The sequence below is a fragment of the Panthera tigris genome, chromosome F2, assembly GCF_018350195.1.
Source record: "Panthera tigris isolate Pti1 chromosome F2, P.tigris_Pti1_mat1.1, whole genome shotgun sequence".
Classification (NCBI taxonomy): Eukaryota; Metazoa; Chordata; class Mammalia; order Carnivora; family Felidae; genus Panthera; species Panthera tigris.
In genome coordinates, this window is record NC_056676.1 from 28,131,120 (window position 1) to 28,154,272 (window position 23,153).

The window sequence follows — 23,153 nt, forward strand, 5'->3', positions numbered from 1 at the left end:
ATATAGTCCAGAGATTGTTAAGTACTGTTGAGATGTCTCTTGATGCTAAGTATCAAGACAATTATGGTGAGTATTCAAATATAAAAGATGGAGAGCTGAACAAAAACAGTAACATGCAATGATAATAAGTTTGCAGTGCAAACTTAAGTATGCATGCACCATTCCACTTCTTCACTTTTGATAAATGAAAGTAAATCTTCCTTTAGACCAGAAAAGTCAGTCTCAGGCATTCATACTCTCCTGACCTCTTCGCCCCACTTACCTTATGCAAAGCAGAATATTCAGGAAAGCCTCGTCTCTTGCCAGTCAGCTGATTACTATTGAGACGCTGCTGTCCCTAACCACTGAACTCCTGCAATTTGGCGATTCTTGCTTTCCATTCCATCTCTGGGCCTTTTTCTGAAGCTGTGTTTCTTATCTCGGGCCAGGGCTATGGGTGCACTTGGATGCCACCTTCTCCAAGATCTTACTCTTATCCCCACATGCCTCCACAAAACAGGGTTCAGGTGAACGCCCCCCCCCCAGAACGTGCAGATGTCCATCCTCCTACCAATTTGTAGGAAATCTCTCCTTACCTATTGCTGTTCTCAAAAATAATTTCTCTCTGGCCCATTTCCCCTCTTATCTCAGGAACCCAGCATAAATTATCAGTACATACGAGCTTTAATCTTTGCAATAGACACTAAAACACAGAAATAAGTGTCTGCCAACATGTTTGATCATGACCATGAAGGACAAATAAGGAAGTATAGCTACAAGTTAAAACCTCAATACGTTAACCTTGACCAACACATTAAGTATTTTTTCCCCTACTTACAACGTGGAAGTTCTGTCAAGTTTGGATGATTCCCTTTTCTCTTTTTATGGCTAAAAACTGTACCTCTACCCCTTGTTAGTGATTTGAAATAGATGTAATATTTCTTACTGGCACTAGCACTTAGACACATGAGAAAGACCCCTGCCCAAGACCCCATGCTTTAGAAGACCCTGAATATCACAAACATACCAAATTAAATTATGAAAGAATACATAATCACATCACTAGGGGCTGGTGCTCAGGGCTGACATGGCGTGACCTGGACGCCTAAAATCATTGCCTTCACTCATACCGGTCAGGCCAAGAAGAGCTTCCCACCTCATGTTCTATGTGCTTGAATAAAATACGCCCTTATCTGAACGCTTAAAGGTTTTGGGTTATCTCCCTGGATAAAGGTTTTGGAAATAGACACACAAAGGGTTTCAGTATTAGACGGTCTTAGATAAGAGTAAAAACCTTGCCCCATTCTTCCTCCCACAGCACATGACTCTAACAGGTTATTTCATAAGGAAGCATCAATTCCCAGTGTACTGGGCATCCCTTTTCTTCCTTTCACTTGTATTTCAATGTTCAATGCACAATTCCAAAGCTGTCTGCACATTAACAGAATTATTGCAACAGAGGTGCAAGATGGCCTAGAAACAGTTCCAAAATTAATATATATTACTCTTACATTTACAGATACGTATGTTTATGACATTTATCTATATCATATAACACAATGGTAGCCTGACATTGATTCTTTATATTGGCAATGATATTGGATATTAGAAACCAGATTTGTGAGTAATTCCGTTTTGACAAAACTATTCAATAAGAATTAATAACATTTTCCAAAATATCTTAACAATTTATATTTATTTTAATGAATTTTTCAATGGATATTTATTATAAATTGTATTTTGCTTTTATACTTAATAGAACATTTGGATATTTGAGAAGAAATTAAGTTTTAAAATTACATGAATATCATTGTATTCTTTACGAGTACTTTAATTTACATTCTGCCCCCACCCTTTTTTTGAAGTATAGTTGACACAAAATGTTACAGTAGTTTTAGGTGTACAACATAGTGATTCCGTAACTCTATACAGTTATGCTGTGCTCACCACAAGTATAGCTACCATTTATCACCATATGCTATTATATCACTGATTATATTCCCTTTGCTGTGCCTTCCATCCCTGTGACATATTTATTCTATAGCTGGAAGCCTGTATCTCCCGCTCCCTGTCACTCATTTTGCTCATCCTCCCACCCCTTTTCCCTCTGGTAACCACGAATGTGTTCTCTGTATTCATGGGTCCGTTTCTGCTTTTTTTTTTTTTATTTGTTCACATGTTTTGCTTTTTAGATTCGACATATAAGTGAAATCAAATGGTATTTGTCTTTGTTGAACTTACTTCACTTAGCATTATACCTTCTAGGTCCATCCATGTTGGTGCAAATGGCAAGATCTCATTCTTTTTTTATGGCTGAGTAATAATTTACATTTTTATATGTTATATTCGAAGTTTATATACGTTAAAAATTTGCATTTTGTTTTTTTTATCTTTTATACCATCGCGTCAAAAGAATGTGTCTCAAAGTATCCATTATAAAATCATGATCAGAAGAGAAAGAAAAAAACTATGAGATAAATACATAGTAACTTATAAATCACCAGTGCCTTTGTTTATCCTTCATTAAAAAAATTTTTTTAATGTTTTATTTATTTTTGAAACAGAGAGAGACACAGCATGAGCAGGGGAGGAGCAGAGAGAGAGAGGGAAACACAGAATCTGAACCAGGCTCAGCACAGAGCTGAGCTGTCAGCACAGAGCTGAGCTGTCAGCACAGAGCCTGATGCAGGGCTCAAACTCAAACTGTGAGATCATGACCTGAGCCGAAGTCAGATGCTTCACTGACTGAGCCGCCCCTGTTGTTCATTTAAACATTGTGGTTCCATTAACAGAATACCTAGATAGGCACAATAAAAATTAAGTTCAATCAGAATTTAAATTTTGCCTACTTTTCATTTTATAAAGTCATAGCTTTCCTTTTCTTTTTCTTCATTTTTTGTTATGAAAGTATATTGTTTGATGAGCACAGAAAATGTATTTTATTTCACACTTTGTTGGTTTGATATACAGCTTTTAAGCATTTAAACATCTTCTGTGTGGTTTTCCATTTGTACTCTGGCCCTGGGCCTCTCCAATATTAGAAGCAGGCCTATAAACTAGAAGAGTAAAAGAATGTGAACAGATCCATTTTTCCTGATCCTGACCTTTAAAAATAGCCAGCAGAGCTATTGTGATTGATTTGCTGACCTCTAAAGAACTATTGGTATTACAGGTAAATTTCCAGAACTTCCTTTGTCCTGTTTTCCTCCAGTTTCATTCAGATTTCACCTCTATTCTGTTGTTACCTCTCCGTTCTCTGACCCCAATTTAATTCTCCACCTCTGGCTTTTAAATGAACTCTTTGTGCATTCTCCATTGTATTTGGTCTTTAGCTTTTGATCTCAGGCCGTTCGATTCATCCCTTTAATTGCCAGCTTCCCTGATGGCTTGAGTTGTGAGGGTTAGTTCTGGCCACTTCGAAGGCTGTTCTTATCCTTGGAGACTCAGCTGGAACCTGGCAGAATAACCTGGACTTCTACTGTAGGCGGTGGGTCAGACAGATTAACACCAATCCATTATCACTATGGAAACAAGACAAAGGAAATAACTTTATCATACGAAGGAAGAATCTTTTTTCTGTATATAAAAATGCACATGGGCAAAATATGAGAGAATATGCAAAATTTCTCTATATCATCTACACTTATAAATGTATAAGCTTCCTTGTGGAATCTCATTTCTTTACTCAAATTAAAGATGGTTTCTATCTCTGAAAAAGACATGCTAAATATTATCTGTCACATATATTTCCGTACCCTGTCTTATTCAATTTTAATGTTTGATTGCTTGGTGAAATAACATTGAATAAATCAGTGCAAGTAAGTATCAGCATCTAAAATTTCATGTTTTGCATATATTACCTGTTACCTCAGCACTACTTTTCTGCACTCTCGGGAAATAAGAGATAATTCAATTACCAAAATACACATGGGAAAAAAACAAGATAGCAACTAAATGCCACATTTTTTGTGTGTGCATACTTGTGATTTTAGCAGTTGCAAATGCAACCCCTTCAGTATTAGCACACAAATCCCTTTTGTGTGCAGTTTTGGCCAAGGCTGGTGTCTTTCTGGTACTACAGAATTCCTGGCTACACACTCCCTAAATTCCTCCCGTGATGCAACCAAGAATGACCCAAGCACATCTAATGAAATGGTATTAAATGGAGCTTTGATCTTGAGCTAGAGATGCAGAAATAGGGGATAATTTGAGGCAAGATCTGATATCCAGTAGGTGTGCAACAGTATGGATTTTTAGCTAGAGACCATCCTGATGGTTTGGTGCCTGTGCTATACAAAGAGATGTGTTATTTTGAAAATCACCCATCCCTGGTTAGAGATAATTCATTGCAGGAACAATCATACGTGCTGCCAAACTACTCCAGGCATCTTATGTTTTTCCTGCCTCTTTGGGTCTAAGAGTTCTCCTAGATCTGTCTATTCCCTCAGCCTTGTCATATATATCTTATCATCTACATTTTCACTCGTCCTGTGGGCATGCAATGCCATTTTGCCTGAGACAGGGCTCGTTTCCTCTTCTTGCAACCAATATCTCTGATCTATAGTTCAATACAATATTTCTGAGAAGTAATATTTTTAGAAAATGTTATGATAAACAATTTAAGTTGATTCATATTCAAGGGTACTCTAGAATAACCAAAAAAAATTATGTAAAAAAAAAATCCCGAGAAATAATCCTAAAAAATAATAATGGAACGCACTCCTTTGGAGCATGGTTTTGTTTTGTTTGGTTTTGTTTTGTTTTTAACCTGTTATCTTCTTTGATAATGGCAACAAGCAGGAGAAAGCAGAAGGACAGAATATGTTGTCCTGATTTTACACACAGACACAATAGGATTGAAAACTGGAGAGTCTAAAAGGTATGTTTTGACACAGAGAGAGGTAGGCATAGGCCTAGGGCTGGAAAATAGCCCCAGACTTCTGGTTGAGAACTCTTGAGAAAGAAATGCAATAGGTTTAATTTTCTGCATGCAGCCTGTAAAAGCATAAGCAACTACTATCTTTATTAGATGTGGAAGGAATGTAAGCAGGCTTCCTATATACTGGAAGCATTTTCTAATTGCTTAGAGTTTATATGCCCCTGGGCTGACAAGCACTCCAAGCAGCCACCCTGCAATCATGTTCCCATTATCCGGTTAGATTCACCGGATCATTTGTTAGAGAATTTCAAACATCAGGCATTTGACATATCTATTTATACAGCTGGAAGCTTGTAGTCAAGTGAACTTTGGGTAGAATCACAATATGTAAACAGAGAAATCTGATGCTCTGATGAAGCAAGATTTTTGAGACTTATAGACCTCTGATCTCCACACTTAAGGGCACTCTGTAACCCAGGGTTCCTTGGAAAAGAGTCTAAGCACTATTAATGTAGCCCTGCCCCCTGTTTTATAAGTGAAAATATCCAGGCACAGATAAATTATGTGTTTTTTTTTTCAAGCCCAGTCCCATTTAGGAATTTTAGGAAAGACCTGGAACCCTGACTTCCAGACAAGTTTTTTTTTTTTCAAATTCAGGGGAACACCTATAATTCCACCCCATTCTCCCAAACTTTACATCAAAGGAGGGGCCTGTTCAGCGTCTTGTAAAGATGAATATGAATAGTCATGGCAGTCATACCAAGCTTTATATTCCTAAAGTTATTTGTGTGCTTTTTGAGGGAAGAGCCAGTGCTCTCAAATATATTTCTATTCCCCATGGCTGAAGAGGCGATATAACTTACCTTCCAAATAAGAATACTTTTGAGGGGTGCCTGGGTGGCTCAGTCAGTTAAGCATCCAACTTTTGGTTTCAGCTCAGGTCATGATCTCAAAGCTTCGTGGATTTGAGCCCAGCTTCAGGCTCTGTGTTGGTAGCATGGAGCATGCTTGGGATTCTCTCTCTCTTCCTCTCTCTCTCTCTGCCCCTCCCCCACTCATGCTGTCTCTGTCTCAAAAATAAATAAATAAACTTAAAAAAAAAAAAAGAATACTTTTGAAAGTGAAAGTATCTCCTTGCACCTCAAAAGGGACCACAGAGCCCTGATCTTCTCTGCTGTGGGCATGCTCTTTGACTTTCCCCTTGGGACCTCCTTGAGGTGGTCACTAAAGGATGAGGGCCCAAAATAATTCGCATTCACTAGAGGGGGCGGGGACAACATCTGAAAGAGTTCAGGGGCAGTGAATACCCCGAGGGTGAAGCTGTAGGTGTTGGTTTGGGAGGCTCAGAGAACTTGGCCTGGGAGCACCAAGAGGGGTGGGGGCAGAGCCTCAGAAAGTCAACTTCTTTAGGAAGGGCCCCAGGGTCCTTCCCCAAGACTTCACTCTGGGCCTGTTTCCTCACCTTTAATTGTGAATAAAGACCTTCCCACTCCATCCAGGCCCAAGGCAGCCACAGAGTCTTCCTGACATATACATGTGATCCAAAAAAGAAATAATAGTATAATATATAGTATAGTATGGTAGAATATAATAGATAATTACACCTGGAGAGCAGGCCAGGCAAAGTAGGATGTATGATCGCCCTATCCATGATATGTAGTATTATATTTTACATAAAAGGAATTACTCTATGGAAAAGGCATTCAGCAGTCTCCATCTTGCCCTTAATTATTCAGAATGTCAAAATAAATTCTGCACCACATAAATATCTAAACAGTCCCTGCCTCACACAGAGATGTGGGCACATTTGTGGTAACATAACTACCTCCCGTCTGGTCTGCTTGGAAGGCACACATGTGAGAAGAGGCTAAAAAGTGAGGGAATTTCATTCTAAAATAAAAATAGTAAGTTATATGAAGCAAAATTAGTGACCAAAACAATGAAATTAATATCTGTTGAGTTCAGTTTTCTCGGAGAAGTTTCAGTGTTGAGGTCCTGGTTTCTCTCTCCCACAACACCATTTCCACTAAGGCCTTACTCTCTTGCTGTGGCCTGAGGCCACTACTGGGCTCTTCCTCAGCCCTTGCAAGTGCAATTTTGTAGGCTACTTTTACAAGATGCTCTTGCCCTCTCAACTACCTGTCTGTTCTCCTGAATTACAAGGAAAATGACTTTCTGACCTGTTAACTCGGGGCCTTAGGTTTGAAATAATCACCTCTATTGCCATCCGAGTGACTTGTGGTCTCACATTTGCATTGGACAGCAATCACTCCAATTCTGCTTAATACCAAAATCAATTTCCAATCCGGGAGAAAAGAGGGATGTTTCACCTGGTCAGCGTGTGCTTTCTTGATTCCTAACAATTGTAAGTCTGTTAATGATATTGCAGAGATAAGGGAGAGCCTTACAGGGAACACAGCTAAATTTTCACTTCCTTCACTACTTCTTGGCACTATATAAAACTTATGATCAGAAAATGACCATGAGGCTCTACTGGAGAACATTTTATAAACTGATGCCTGACATTTACAAATTTTGTATACTTTTGTGCTTCTTATATTTCACAATGAAGAAAGAAAAAAATTAAAAGCTAAAGTATGATAGGATTAATTTTTTATTAGAAAACATTTGCATTACCTTAAAACTCTTTATTTTCACTTTTTACACTGCTTACCCTTGAAAAGATTCTTAACTGGAACCCAAATTATTACTAGGTCTCCAGTCAACAGGTCATGCTGATCATGGGGCCCATTCTATTGTCCGGTCTGGGCAGAGAAACAAATCTGTAGCCCTGCCCAGGTGCTGAGTGTGTAACATCTAGTCCTACCCATCCAGGAAGCCCGGCCGGACAATCCGCCAACCTACATTTTTGTGTGGAAAAGCAAGCCAGCAGTTCTGCCCAACTGCTGAGCAGAGCCTCTGGCCCCACATAACCAGGGAGACCAACATTGTCTCTGGGCAGCCTCGGAACTCAGCCTACTCTACCACCACGTTTTTAAGCCCCACCTACGAGCCCACCCAACAGAGGATCCTGGCCCATAGCTCTGCCCAATTGCTGAAACAGCCGGCAGCCTTGCCCAGGTAGGGACCCCAGCCAGTGGCCCCACCCAGTTGCAGAGCACAGTCTCCAACCCCACCCAACTGCAGGCTACAGCTGGGGGGCAATAGCAATTTTTTACAGAAATAGGAAAAAACAGTACTAAAATTCATGTGGAACCATAGAAGACCCTGAATAGCCAAAGCAATCCTGCAAAGAACAAAAGGATCACAAGGATCACACTTCTTGATTTCACACTTCTGTATTACGAAGTCAGAGTACTCAAAATAGTATGGTACTTGTATAAAAAGAGACACATAGATTAATGAAAAGAATTGATAGCCTAGAAAAAAACCTCATGCATATATGATCAATTAATATCTTACAATGGAGCCTGTCTCTATCAGATTGTAAACTCCCTGAGGGTCCATATCGCTCTGTACTTTACCCACAATGCCTAGGAAATATCTCTTACATAGTAGATACTTAATAAATACTTGTTATATTGATGAACAGCTCTTCTTTGAGAATTTAATAATCTTATAGAGTTATTGTATTTCACAAAAGACATATATAAAAAGCCATTTCTAGAGTTTTCTTGTTCCTTTCATGGTGTTCACACTAAACCCCTATGTTAGTTTGGTACAGTAAGTACCACAAACTGGTTTAACCAAAAGAAATTTATTGTCTCACAGTTCTGGAGGCTAGATGTCTGAAATCAAGTTGTTGGTAGGGTTGGTTCCTTCTGAGAATATCTGTGAAGCAAGATCTCTTCTGGGACTCTCTCCTCCGCTATGAAGATAGCCATCTTCTGTTCAATTAATGTTTCTTCTTGTATGCATGTCTCTGGGTCCAAATTCTCCCTTTAAAAATTTTTTTCAATGTTTCTTTTTTCTTTCTTTCTTTTTTTTTTAGTGTTTATTTATTTTTGAGAGAGAGAGAGAGAGGGAGAGAGAGAGAGAGAGAGAGATAGAGAGAGAGCCCCTGAGCAGGGGAGGGGAGGGAAAGAGAAAGGGAGACACAGAATCTAAAGCAGGCTCCAAGCTCTAAGCTATCAGCACAGAGTCCGACTCAGGCCTCAAACTCACAAACTGCGAGATCATGAACTGACCCGAAGTCCATCACATAACCCACTGAGCCACCCAGGTGCCCCAGTGTTTATTTATTTTTGAGAGATAAAGAGAGAGAGAGAGAGAGAGAGACAGAGAGAGAGGCAGAGCTCGAGCAGGGCAGGGGCAGAGAGAGAGGAAGACAATGAATATGAAGCAAGTTTCGGGCTCCAAGCTGTCAGCACAGAGCTCAACTTGGGGCTCCAACTCACAAACCATGAGATCATGCATGCCCTGAGCTGAAGTCAAATCCTTAAATGACTGAGTCACCCAGGCGCCCCTTCCCTTTTTATAAAGCAGTCATATTGGATTAAGGCCCATCCTAGCAATCCCATTTTAACTCAATTATCTCTTTAAAGACCCTGTCTCCACATAAGTTCACATTCTGATGTACTGGGGGTAGGACTTTACCATATGGATTTTGAGGAGACACAATTTAACCCATAACAACCACTTACATTTCTATCATAGTACTTCCCTTACTGGTTACAATAATTTACTTGTCTTTGTTCATGATTAAACTTTGAGACAATTTGAACACAGAGAAGTCACCCAGGAAATGCTGAGGGTATGAGTGAATGTATTCTCTGAAGAATGATTATTGACCCTAACACCCAACTTCAGCCTTTCCCATAGGGCTTCTCATAGGTGATCAGACAGTCTCTTGCGTCAAACCTTCATCCAGGCCTAACTACCTTTTTCCTAGGCTTTGTGCTTGCTTTTTCCTACCTTGTACCGTGTTGTAGTGAATCTGAACACATCTGTGATGTCTATTAACACTGCAAAGACAGGGCCCTGAATGAATATTCTTCTTCATGCTCCTAATAACTAGTGCCATGCTTGGAGCATAGTAAATGTTCAATGTTTATTGAACTAACAGAAAAAAACAGAACTATGACCTAAGCCAAAGAAGTAAGGACAAAAATCATTTCCACATGGATATCTTAGGAATGGCTCCATGGGCACATGGATCTTTCACTGTTGTCCATTTATTGAAAATTGAAGTCGGCATAACCTTCAGATTGCAGCCGCCTCCTATCATTGTGTCCCATGAAAAGTGGAAATCAAGTTATAATGAAAGCAAAGTGAAACTACTTCAAGGTCTTGTCCCTGCTGTTAGTTCCCAGGAAAGGAAACATCACATTTCATTGTCTCTCTATCACAACAGCAATAAAAAAAACAATTCCCTTACGTTTAGAACAGTGGTGTTCAGATCCTGAGGCTGCAGTGGCGTAGGATTTTGTGGGAAGATGCATTTTTAAGAGAATTTGGCAGCACAAGGAAATGCTGTAATCCAGTTTTTAATGCCATCTTGGCATTGTCTTAGTTCCCATTCCAGATGTTCCATTTAGAGGGGTAAGAGTGTGGACACTTTTTTTCCCTTGGAAATTCAGCAAATACCACAGCAGTATAGTTTGTCATCACGTCCAGAGAGAGATGCTGAAAGGAATGCCTCGCCTGGCACAAATTCAAGGACACTCATTATAATAGGAGAAATCATACATCACAGTAAAAGGAAATGTTAGATTTCACTTAATATCGTCCAGTTGCCTTAAGATATATTTTCATTTTAGACTCCTTCTGTGGAGACTGCAGTGCTGGGAGAATAAATGAACAAAGAGGTGGGTACAGATATATGCTAGGCAGTAAAATCTTATTTAAAGTATCAGAAATGGTACACTTTGTAGAAACTAAAGTAGGTTGTGCATTCCCCCCGTATGTGGAATAGATGAAAAGTGTGCTGAATCCTGAGCAATCTTTCAATCTGGTATTGAATTTTTGAGTTTTGTTTTTCTTTTTTCTTTTTAGTAAAATTTAACAACCTAGTATGACATTAAAATCATCTCTTCACAATTTCTATTGTCCCATCCTTTATTTTATGCTGTAGGATCTCCTTATAGGTAAATCTGTAACTTAAAAATAAAAATCTCCTTTCAATGTAATGATAACTAAGTCCTGATACAGACAGTTCTATCAAGTCTTGCCTAACTTTGAATTTGGCTAAGAGGTCCCAGGAGTATTTTGCTCCAAGACAGTCTCTCCAGATGTGTCTCTGCAATTTAGGATTGAATTTATACATGCTCATATTCATATTTGAGACAACCAATACCTCTGTAATGTTTTTATTGATCTTACTACAAAAAAAAAAATAAATGAGAGCTTCATTGGTAGGAAGAGATTGGTTCCATCTGGGTATATTTGATAAGGTAGACCCTTAGAGAAGATCTTTAGGCCCTAACGAAAAAATAATTGGTCTTACTGCTGTCCTCTCAAACTGTTTTCTGCTTATCTTATCATGAAGACAGTAGTGGGGCTCTGTGTTTTGGCATAAAGCTGAGCTGGATTTCATGGAATCACATGGGAGCTAGATGGCCAATGAGAGGCTGTTGCTAGGGAGAGTTTGCAACCAACATAGGCTAACTAAATCAGAATTGATATAAGTTGAAGAAAAAGAGGAGAAGATAAAATTCTCTTTGTGCATTTCTCTCTCTCTTTCTCTCTTTTGGTATTAGGTACTCTGTGTGTTTCTGATTATACCACTATTATTCTTACCTCTTATTTACCCAAACCTGTTTTTTTTAAATCTTTTTCTTTCCCTGTCTTATACACTTCAGCCATGTTTTTCATCTTAGCTACTCTACTGCCTTCTCTCTCTACCTATAAAATCACCGTCTCTCAATTTGTCAGAGATGAATTGCTAGTGATTCAGTTCACAAGAAATTTAAGATTGTAAAAAAATATTTCATTAAATATCAAGGGTTCGAGGTGATAGACGTATGGTGGTCTGTGTCAGGGCAGCAGCTCAGGGAGATCTGGAAAGGATCTCAGAAACTGAAATGTCTCCTGTTTTGCGTGCCCACAGGGTAACTCACTCGTGCGGGAGTCTACTTACTGGGAATCAACAAAACTTCTAAAATATGCCAAGTTATGCAACATCCTCAAAATAATACAGTGCTTATTTCTCAATAATTATTTGTTGACTATGAATGAATCAGTCCTTGCTCTTCAGAGAAAATAATATGGACCCTTTGTGCAATTCAAGAATGAGTAAGATGAATCATAAATTTATGAAAGCCTCAATGGTTAGAGAAAATACACCTTCATATATAACCACACCTCCTTCATATACTCACCTACCCCAGTTCACATTGAGAAAGCATTTCCTATTTTTCTCTCCTATTCCTATAATGAATGATGCTGTATCTTTAATTAAAATAAGTATTACATGCTGAATTATTTGTTAAATTTTGACATATTAAAAATTCTTTCCATGATACAGAAAACAGTCTGTATCATTTCCTCTAATTTTTCATCTGTGCCTTGAGTAACATTTTAAATGTTTGCTCTGTATTTGTAGTAACAGACCAGATAATAATAACAAAAATTAGGAATTCTCAGCTTTGTTACTATTTTAAATTAATTCAATTTTTAAGCCAAGAGACTGGAACAATACAAATAAAACTGTTTATTGTTGATGATAAGGCCAAATTAGTTCTGTTTCATATTCTATTGTATTGATAGACACCCTTGTTTTTCCAATCAATGATTCTGATCCCTGAACACAGTTAGTAAGAGCACTGGTATGGCTCCCTTTCTTGAGCCAGAAGGGCCTGGGATGGGCTCCATTTCAATCACATTAAAACCATTTTCTCATTTATTGTATGTTCTTCCTCGCATGGGACTCATAGTGTACAATCTAGGTCCTGACTACTTCCGATGGGACAGATCCACCAATGAAAGATGGCGACACCCTTTAATTTCAGGGAGAGTATCCACAGTGTAGGAGTATGCAGTTTGGGGGAAAGAAGCAGTTTTGTGCTGTTCTGAGAGGTGATCTCACATTTTATTTGCCAGACTATTGTTTCCACGTTTGGCTCTGAGCTGCCCTGGAAATGTGTGGGATGTTTACGAAATGCCTGATGTGTTTGTAATTTGCATTTGCCAACTCTATTTGGAAATCAATGCAAGAATAGAGAAAAAAGTAAAGGCAACTATCATGTTGCCAAATGTGTAATTACTCTTTTTCAAAATCCATTTTCCTTGGAAATGATTGTTTTGATATCAGGCAATGAGTTTTATCTATGGGGGAAAAAAAGAACCATCTTCGCTGTGGCTTATTTCCTAGGTTATGTTAACCAATGACTCCTATCATTGTTAATCCTTTGCCCCAGTTTGCCATTCTCAAAACACTCAGGACCTTACATTTCATTTTAGGCAATGATCTAGTATTTATTTCTGGCTGTGCAAGGAATGTTGCCATCATTTCTTAAGGCCCTCCATGGATGGCTTCACACTCTGGTTCTCGCCATTTATCTCACTTCTATTTATTCCCTGACTTATGTTATCCCTTGGCTGGTTTTCAATACATGCCATCAATTGTTCTGAATTATGCTGTTCTCAACCTTAAAAGTCCTCCTTTAGTTCTTGCCTTCATCCAAATTCTTTCCATTCTTTAACATCCAGATCGGTTATTTTCTATTCTTAGAAGCCTTACCTAGTCTTTTGCCTGCACTGACCCTTCTCTGAATTGTGTGTTTTGCCTTACCACCAAGATGGTAAGTTACTTGAGAGTGATAGTCATCTCATACTTTTGTGTTCTTCATGATATCCTGCACAGCACTGGGCACAATGCAGACAGACATTCACACTCAAGTATTCGCATATTGGTGTTAAGCCATACATACATATATATAATATAGTTATAGTTGTTATAGTTAGTTATAGTTATAGTTATAGTTATAGTTATAGTTATAGTTATAGTTATAGTTATAGTTACAGTTATAGTTATATAAACCCCCAACTTAATGTTGCTTTCTTCTGGGTACTGTCATGACATGAGAAATGAGCACCTCTTCCCTTCCTGTCTTAGGGGCATTTGTTGTCTAAGGTAATGAAAATAATAAAATAACTATTATCTTTGTCATTATTATTTTATGTATTGCATGCCTACTATATGAACTAAGCTCTATATGAACTATCAGCTCTGCAAATATCATTTCATTTGATACTTACAACAGTCTAGCTAGAGATGTATTGATAATTGACATTTTAGAGTTAAAGATACTGAGACTCAGAGAATTTAAATGACTTTTCCAGGGTCACAAAGGCAGTGAATGATAAAGCTGACCTGGAATCCGGATCATCTTTCTCTATAACAAAACAAAGAAATGGGTCTTCATTTTTCTTGTCTTATTTTGCCACGTTTTGGGGAGTGGGAATGAGGGGTCTTATGCACTATTCATTGTGTGCTTCTTCCCAGTTTCACCAGGTGCCTGTGGCCCTCAGGCCCATGACCACAGGAGCCTCCTTTGCAGTGCTTGCAAAAGGTCTTCCGATCCTTAGGGAAAATTGTGCCTTCTTGTACTCTTCTCCAACTCTTTCTTCTCCTGCCCTTACACCTTCTCAGGTGACAGGCTTGCTCATCTCCCATAGATAGATTTTCATACTGTACCAATAGATCATTGTGACTTCATTTTGTCATTCTTTCCAGAAAAATCTGGTGCTGAAAAAGAGTTCCATGACTCATAGTTTTCTATCCCGAAGTAGTGAAGTCCTAACAATGAGAATATTATGGTTATAAAAATATTTAGAAACCTAAGCCTTTCAATAGTGCCTCTCAGACAATATCATGTACTAACTGCCTATGCAAGTTGACACACATTTAAGTCTAACTTTCATTTATTTTCCCTAACCTCTTTCTCAGAATAAAGTGAGTTATCAGAAAGCGTGATAAACTCTGTCTTCCATGCTTACAGCCTTCTTTGTATTATTTCGTTCATCCTAGAAACCTAAAACTTAAGACATCCATTCCCAATGCCTTATATGACAGATGTTGGACTTGATGTCAGGGATGTACCCCTATGAGAACAAGAACTTTGTCTCATGCTCACTGCTGTGGGTCAGAGTTTTGCCTGACAGACTAGGCTCTCAGGAAATCCTTACTGAGTTAATTGATGAAATTAGCATATATCAAAGTAGTGATTCCTAAGGATAACAATGAAAATAATATTTGTTAAACTTACTATATACCAGATATTCTTTTCTTTATTAGAGAAAGAGGGGTGGAGAGAGAGGCAGAGGGGGAGGGAGAGAGAGAAAGAGAAAGAGAGAGAAAGAAAGAGAGAGAGAGAGAGAATCTTAAGAAGGCAGGCACCACACTCAGCACAGAGCTTAATCCCATGACTCTGGGATAATGACCTGAGCAGAAACCAAGAGTTGGATGCTCTACTGACTGAGCCATCCAGGCACCCCTATGCCAGATATTCTTATAAGCATTTTGCATACACATTACTTTAATACTTAGAACAACTTCTAATACCTACTATATAGCGGAAGAAATTGAGGCACCAAAATGTTATGTAATTTACCCAGTCAAGCAGCTAGTCGGTCTTGGATCTGCAATATGAAACCAGACAAATTCAGTCCAATAAAACACTTAACTACTAGGAAAAGTTGCTCAGATATCAAATCCTCTGGAAATATTCCCTCATCCACAACCCCTAAGACATGCAGGGTAAAGTGTTCCATTTAAGATCATATTATATCATATGCTTTGTATATATCACACTTTATTGTAATAATTTATTTATGTTTGTCTTTGTCATTCTTAATTGAAATGACTGGGTTTAAAAAGAAGGTTGTGCTGGAGCACTGGGTGGCTCAGTTGGTTAAGTGTCCAACTTCAGCTCAGGTCATGATCTCACAGTTTGTGAGTTTTAGCCCCGCGTCAGGCTCTGTTCTGACAGCTCAGAGCTTGGAGCCTGCTTCAGATTCTGTGTCCCCCTCTCACTCTCTGACCCTCCCCTTCTCTCTCTCTTTCTCTCTCTCTCTCTCTCAGAAATAACATAAACATTAAAACAAAAATTTTAAAGAAGGTTGCGTAAAAAAATTGAAGCAAAATATATAATTAAAAATCAATTTGGGTTAAGGTCGGAATAACTGAGCATTTTCTATCTGGAAAATTATCTTGATTATCATATCAAAGATATGGCTTAGTGCTGATTAGAATAACAAAAATAAACACTATCGGGATCCAGAACCCAATGATTCTCACTTTTTTTATTAATTTCTGCAATTTTAATTTGCTGAGCAAAAGCATCTGACTTTCTTTGTACATCCAGTTTTATTTTATACAGTACTATCTAGGTCAAATTAAATATAATTTGCCATAGATATAAATTAATTAACTCTCTATTAGGCTATTCTGCATTAGGTGCTCATTCCGCCTCATATTTATTTGATAAGTACTAACATCTTTGTCATTGGAAAATATGTTCTCTGAGTTAGCATTATGGAAATGCAGACAATGACCCTGATGTGGCTTATTGGGTCAGGTCAGAGATTGAAAGGTCCCAGATGGCTGCAGGATCTTGCAGTATGCAGGTCTGTTGCTAGGAGACCATATTGATCTTTTCTGGCCTCTTTGCAAATGACCTCGTCTACTTTCCAGTGATTGATTGCCATTATTTACAGCATTAGGTAGAAGGTTTGCCTTGTCTTCAATATTTATAAAGTTAAAAAATCTTATCATTTAAGCTTAAAATGCTTTATGGTATTTTTTTTGTACACACCCATAGCAGCCTATCATTAGGGATGCCTGCTCATTTAATGTGCCCAGTTTCGAATGTGATTAAATAGACATATAATTTCCTGCCTTAATATAAGTACAATATGATTATCAAAACCAATTTGCTTATATTAACCAAAGTCAATTTGCTTCTTACTGATCAAAACCAAGTTGTTTCGTGTCTCCCTTGCCCAGCTCTTTGTCTTAGGCACAAGGCTCCAACTAGAATGGCCTTCCTAAGATGATTCAGTTTCATACATTAAAATGTTCCACTTCTGGTGAATAACAGGAGACTTAATTGTATCTCAGGGCTTTGATGTCTGGCGCCTAAAGGTCAAGTTGGACAGTGCAGTCAATAACTCAACAGCTAGTCCAATGAGAGCACTGGCTTTCTTCCCACCATCATGCCGATGGAGGAGTGCATTACATTTGAATGCTGCTCCAGTCAGTCAAGAAGGAAGTCTACACAAGTCAGGTTTCCTGATTACAGCTCTCAATGATTAAATGCCTGATATAAATATAGTGCTGTCTGATATTTTAGGGTAGATTAAAAGAATCAGATGGAGACAGCCTTGATGAGGACAGCTTTTTATTAGACTTGTGGAAGAATCCATTTAAATGGCTACCCGAGCAGTATTTTGCCTAGGCTGCCGTGTCTGAGAGAGGGTCTTAAAGACCCTAGTATCCTATCAATCTTGACTTCTTTAAAATTTTCCAGGAGAAATGGAGATGTGATGGCAGTTTTCATAAAAATAATGGTAATAGATACTAGGTGCTTATTTTATTTCAAAGATTGATCTCAGTAATACATAGGTACACACACTCAGAGAGAGAGAGAGAGAGAGAGATAATTATTACTTTTCTTATCCATCATAACAATCCTATTAGTTAGGTATTATTATTTTTAAAAAAATGATGAATATATTGAGGCATAGATGTTTCAAAAGATTTGCTGAGGTCTGTGCAGTTAGGAAAGATGGATGGAGCCAGGATCCATTCCAGGGAGTTCGAAGGCAGAGCCACAACTCCTAACCACCACTACTACCCTGTGCCCTGCAGGAATGGTGTCTGGACCTAATTCAAAGTACTCTATAATCATCAGATAATTCCAGCAACTCTCATCCCTCCACACACTTCATCGCTGGTGCCTTGATATCTTGCTGACAGTAGTCTCCATCACATATTTTGCTAACCCAAGGGCGCCTCGGTGGCTCAGTCTGTTGAGCATTGGACTCTTGGTTTCCACTCAGGTGGTGATCCCAGGTTATGGAATCAAGCCCTGCATAGGGCTCTGTGTGGACATGGAGACTGCTTGGGATTCTCTTTCTCTCCCTCTGCTCCTCCCCCACTTGGGGTCTCCCTCTCTCTCTCTCTCTCAAATAAATAAAATGGAAAAATTTGTAAAATATTATGCTAACCCAGAAAATGGGTCTGAGGACTGGATTAGAGCAGCAGCACTTCAACCCACCAGACCTCCCCGGAGAGGGGTGAGAACAGGTTTCCAGATCATTCCGGATCACTGCTGTGTAGCAGGATTACCATCTCCTCCCCTGTTTGAACAATTATTGCAATGACTTACATTTCCATATTCCTATTCATTTATACGTCCTAATTAAGTTATAGTCACCTCACCTCCCTAAGTGCCCTTTAATCTTCTCCCATGGAAAAGAAATGATTAATATTTGTAAAACACTAAGAGAGATCTCTGGAAATTAGAAAGCATCCCATTTTTGGAGATTGGACCACATGGAGCACATTCCTAAGGATTTGGTTCACTTTCAATTCTATCAAAGTAATTTTTACTCAATAAAAGCTAATCCATATGTTCTTGACATCTATATCTATCTATATCTATATCTGTATCTATATCTATATCTATATCTGCAGAGAGAGAGAGTGACAGAGAGACAGAGAGATACAGAGAGAGAAATATGAAGAGAATTATATATAGATGGCCATGTGCCACAGGAAGGGTTGAAGATTGGGCCCTCCCCAGGCCCAGAAGATAAATCCTAACCAACCTAAACAAATCATGATAATTACATTCCTCTTACTAGTAATTATAGCTGGCATTTAGCACAATTATGGCCAATGAGGTATGTTGGGGAAGTTAGAAAAGTTCTCCTTGTTGCATTGAATTAACCAACCTGGAACCATAAACCATGCTACTTCTGAACAGGTTGCTATGTGAGATAAATTTATCTTGTTGCTGTAAGCCAGTGTGATCAGATTTCCTGTTACTTACGCAATATAACTATCCTTTCATGGAATAAGTCCAAGAGAGATGATATACATTCAGGGTGAACAAACATTTGCTAAAAAAGGCTAGTAAGCATTTTCAGCTTTGCAGGTCATACAATTTCTGTCACAGTTACTCAACTCTGCCCTCATAGCATGAAAACAGCAGGAGATAACACCATCCAAATGGGTGTGTCTGTGTTCTAATAAAACTTTATGTACAAAACAGATTTTATTTTTTTAAGTTTATTTATTTATTTATTTTGAAAGAGAGAGAGAGCATGAGCAGGGGGAGGGGCAGAGAGAGAGGGAGAGAGAGAATCCCAAGTAGGCTCCGTGTTGTCAGTACAGATCCCGACATGGGGCTTGAACCCACAAACTGTGAGCTCATGACCTGAGCTGAAACCAAGAGTCAGACACTTAACGGACTGCGCCACCCAGGTGTCCCACAAAACAGATTTTAAGTTAAATTTATTGAACAAATTCCTGCTCAGTCATAAAATCAACAATTATAAAGCCAGCCAAAGACCCACAGATATTTCTTTGGGTCGTGTTTATAATTTTGAACCAGAGAGACAGTGGGAGGGAATCATAGATATGGAGTCTAATCCCAGCCCTGTGACTTCCTTTCTGTGTGACCTCAAACAAGTTACCCAGCTTCTCTGAGCCTTAGTTTGCTTCTGGGCAACATGGGGATGATAAAGTATCTCCCCATAGTGTTGTGAGATTGGAAATGAGGTGTAAAGTTCTCTGCGGAGTGCCTGGCCCCTGTTAAATGTCAGCTCTTATTCTGTTGGTCCCCTGTGGTTTCTGAAGGATCACTACTGCTAACAGACTCCTTCTGTGTGGGAGCTTAGGTGGTCATTAAATGAAGTCGTTGCTGCCGTTGTTGTTGTCGTTTTAAATGATGCAAAACCAGATTTATTCACATGTACAACAATGAGAATTAGGACTTTAGATAGAAAGGAAAGCAGTTGTTGTCAAGTGGAGAGCCAGGTTCTTACGGAGCTGAATTTGGGGCCTACGACAAAGGGAAGACTTGTTTGGCCTTCAGAAGTTATGTCTCTTTACCTGATGCTTCATCAGGCTTTTTAAATATGCTTTAGTGCTAGGCTAGCTCTTCTAATTCCTTCTGATAGCCAGGATGACTTCAACTGCATTCGGTCTACTAGTCACTGTTTTCAATCTCTGATGTACTTACTGTTCTCATATATTTTGAATCAGAGTATGCTTTGGTGAATCAAGGTCTCTACACTGTTTTATTAGACAGTAGAACCCTTCTAATTGCACATGGGAAAAAACAACAACAACAACAACAACTAACTTTCTCAATGAAGGAGACTTATTAGCACATATAACTTGAAAGTCCAGGCATAAATTTAACATTGTCTAGACTTGATCCAGGATTTCAAATAACATTATTAAGTTATTTCTTTCTCTCCATCTCTTGGCTTAGCCTTCTGCTGGTTGGATTTATCCTCAGGGTACCTATAATGGCCTCCCACACTTCATGGTTCACTTCTTTCTCCCAATAGTTCCAAGGGAAGAGGCATCCATGCAAATCCTAGGATTCATTGGAATCAAACCAGTTTGGGAGATATGTGTATTTCTGCACCAATCGTTGCTGGATGAGACAATTGGAATTATGCTAATGGATCAATAATGTGCCAGTGATAAAATTAATTTTCTGATATATCCCTAAAGCTAAAAGTGGCACCATTGCTGAATCACATAGACCAAGAGTGGGCAAATAATGGTCCCCAAAGGTAACATGGAATACCGAGAAAGAGATTACAGGTGGTGAATCTTTGAATACAATTTCCATGAAAAGTCGTACTAAAATTGTAGAATATGTAAGCAATGATTATCACCTTATCTACAAAGCCAGCCCTGACCTCTGAGACGGAAATGACTACCTCCTGCTCTGTGCCTTTACAGTTCCACCCTTACCATAGCATTTCATCATAACTCATTAATGCCTTAAATCACTTGATAACATATATTTCCCCACCCGTGACTGCCTTTTCCATAAGGGTAAATAAGTTATCATTTAATTGTGTGTCTCCATTGATGTCATAATGCCCAACCAATAGTAGAAACCATAATAAATTCTTATCCCTTTGATAAATTATCTCCAAAATTAATCATATAATAAGCAACAATGTTAAAAGATATCAGATTGCATTAAGTAATCAACTCAGACCATCAGTTAGTCTGACACTCTACAATTGATATCTCTGTCTCCCTTACTCCTCCCCAAATACTCCAAATAAAGCTGTGTTTTTTGTTCAAAATGGTTTTCATATTGTAGAGATTTACTGATCTGTGGGGGGAGAAATACAAAGAAATAGAAAGAGTAGTACAAAATCTGGGGTCCAGGATCCAATTTAGGGTTTTGGTGACACTGCTTAAAATTAAGATTGAAGAGGTTGTCAAAAATATAAGTTGCTAGGCAGTCATTGAATTTATAGGATGCTGTCAATTGGCCCAACCAAACTGCTTAGTTCTTCAAGGGATTATATTTTATCCTAGGAGGCAAAAAGCTGTGTCAGGAGGAACACTGGAGAGAGAGTAGGAATATTTAGGGTCCAGTCTTAAATATTGCACTTGGTGGCTATATGATCTTAAGCAAGTCACTTAATGCCCCTCTACTTTAGGTTCTTCATGAATGAAGTGAAAAAAGGGGACCATTGGATGCTTAAACTTTATTCCAGCTCAAATAGCTTATAATCTGGCCATATATCTAAGGTATAGAAAGTCCTCAGTAAACATTTATGCAGAGGAAATTGAATTGAGACGGGTATTTTTTTTAATGTTTATTTATATATTTTGAGAGAGAGAGAGCAAGGGAGGGACAGGGAGAGAGGGAGAGAGAGAATTCCAAGCTGATAGCATGGAGCCGGACGCAGGGTTAGATCCCGCAAACCATGAGATAATGACCTGTGCTGAAATCAAGAGTCAGGTGCTTAACCAGATGAGCCACCTAGGTGCCCCAAGATTTGAGTACTTTTTAAATACACTTTTTATTCTAGAATTATTTCAGATTTATAGAAAATTACAAAGATAGTACAGAAAGTTCCCAAACACCCTAAACCTAGTTCTCCCTATTATTATGTTACATTAGTATGATACATTTGTCAAAATTAATGAGCCAATATTGATACATTATTATTATTAAAGTCCACGTTTTATTCAAATTTCCTTAGTTTTAATCTAATGTTCTTTTTCTGTTTCAGGACCCATCCAAGATAGCACATTATATTTAATTGTCATGCCTCTTTAGGCTCCTGTTAGCTATAACGGTTTTTCACACTTCTCTTGTTTTGATGACCTTGACAGTTTTGAGGAGTTCTGGTTGGATGTTTTATGAAATGTCGCTCAGTTGAGATTTGTCGGGTGTTTTTCATGATTAGACTGGAGCTGTAAATTTGGGGATGCAGACCACCGAGGTTAATGTGCCATTCCCATCATATTAGATCAAGGATACATATTATCAGTATTACTTATGACTGTTGATGCTGATCTCGATTACCTGGCTGAGGTAATGAGACTTGAACCTCTTTTTATTCAAAAGTCGTTTTGTGCCTTCTATGTTTCAAGTACTATGCTAGATGTTGAACAAATAAAGATTGTGCTTGCCCTCATTGAATATATAGCTGAATAGAGAAACTTAACCAAATAATTTCACAACTAATTATGCCTGTACCTAAACCAATACCTATGCCTATACCTATATCATCATCTATTCCTGTATTTAAAACAGGGACACCTAATTTAAGTTGATGGGTCAAGAAAAGTCTTTCTAGGAAATGACATTTAGCTAAGAATGTAAATCATGAATAAAGGGCTAGACAAAGAGATTTATAAAGAGACTTTAAGACAGAATTGCATATCTGGACACCTGCTGAGCTGATTGGAAGGGAGTGAAAAAGGAAGGGAAGGAGGGAGAGGGAGAGATGCAGGAAATGGCCTGAAATCATGAAAGGAAGTTGAGGGTAACCAGAACAGTCTTAGCAGTTCCTTGGACTTGATGAAACATTAGACAGGTTTCTTTCTGACTACAGACCCCTGGCCTCCCTTTTCTTAGAGTGTTTACTTCAGAAAACTTGGAATTGTAAATTCTTTCTCTGACCCTTCACAATGTAAGTCATTTTACAATCTAGATATGTCTTTCTGAAGGACCTGGGAACCACTCCCTTTGAAACATAATCTCTGAAGGAGATAGCACCCCTATCTCCCAGTCTCTGCAGAAGGCCAGGAGCCTAACTTCAAAAAAGGAAAATTAGCAAACACAGATGGACTGATCACACTGACCAACATCTCTCCTAATGTCCTTCAGTACTT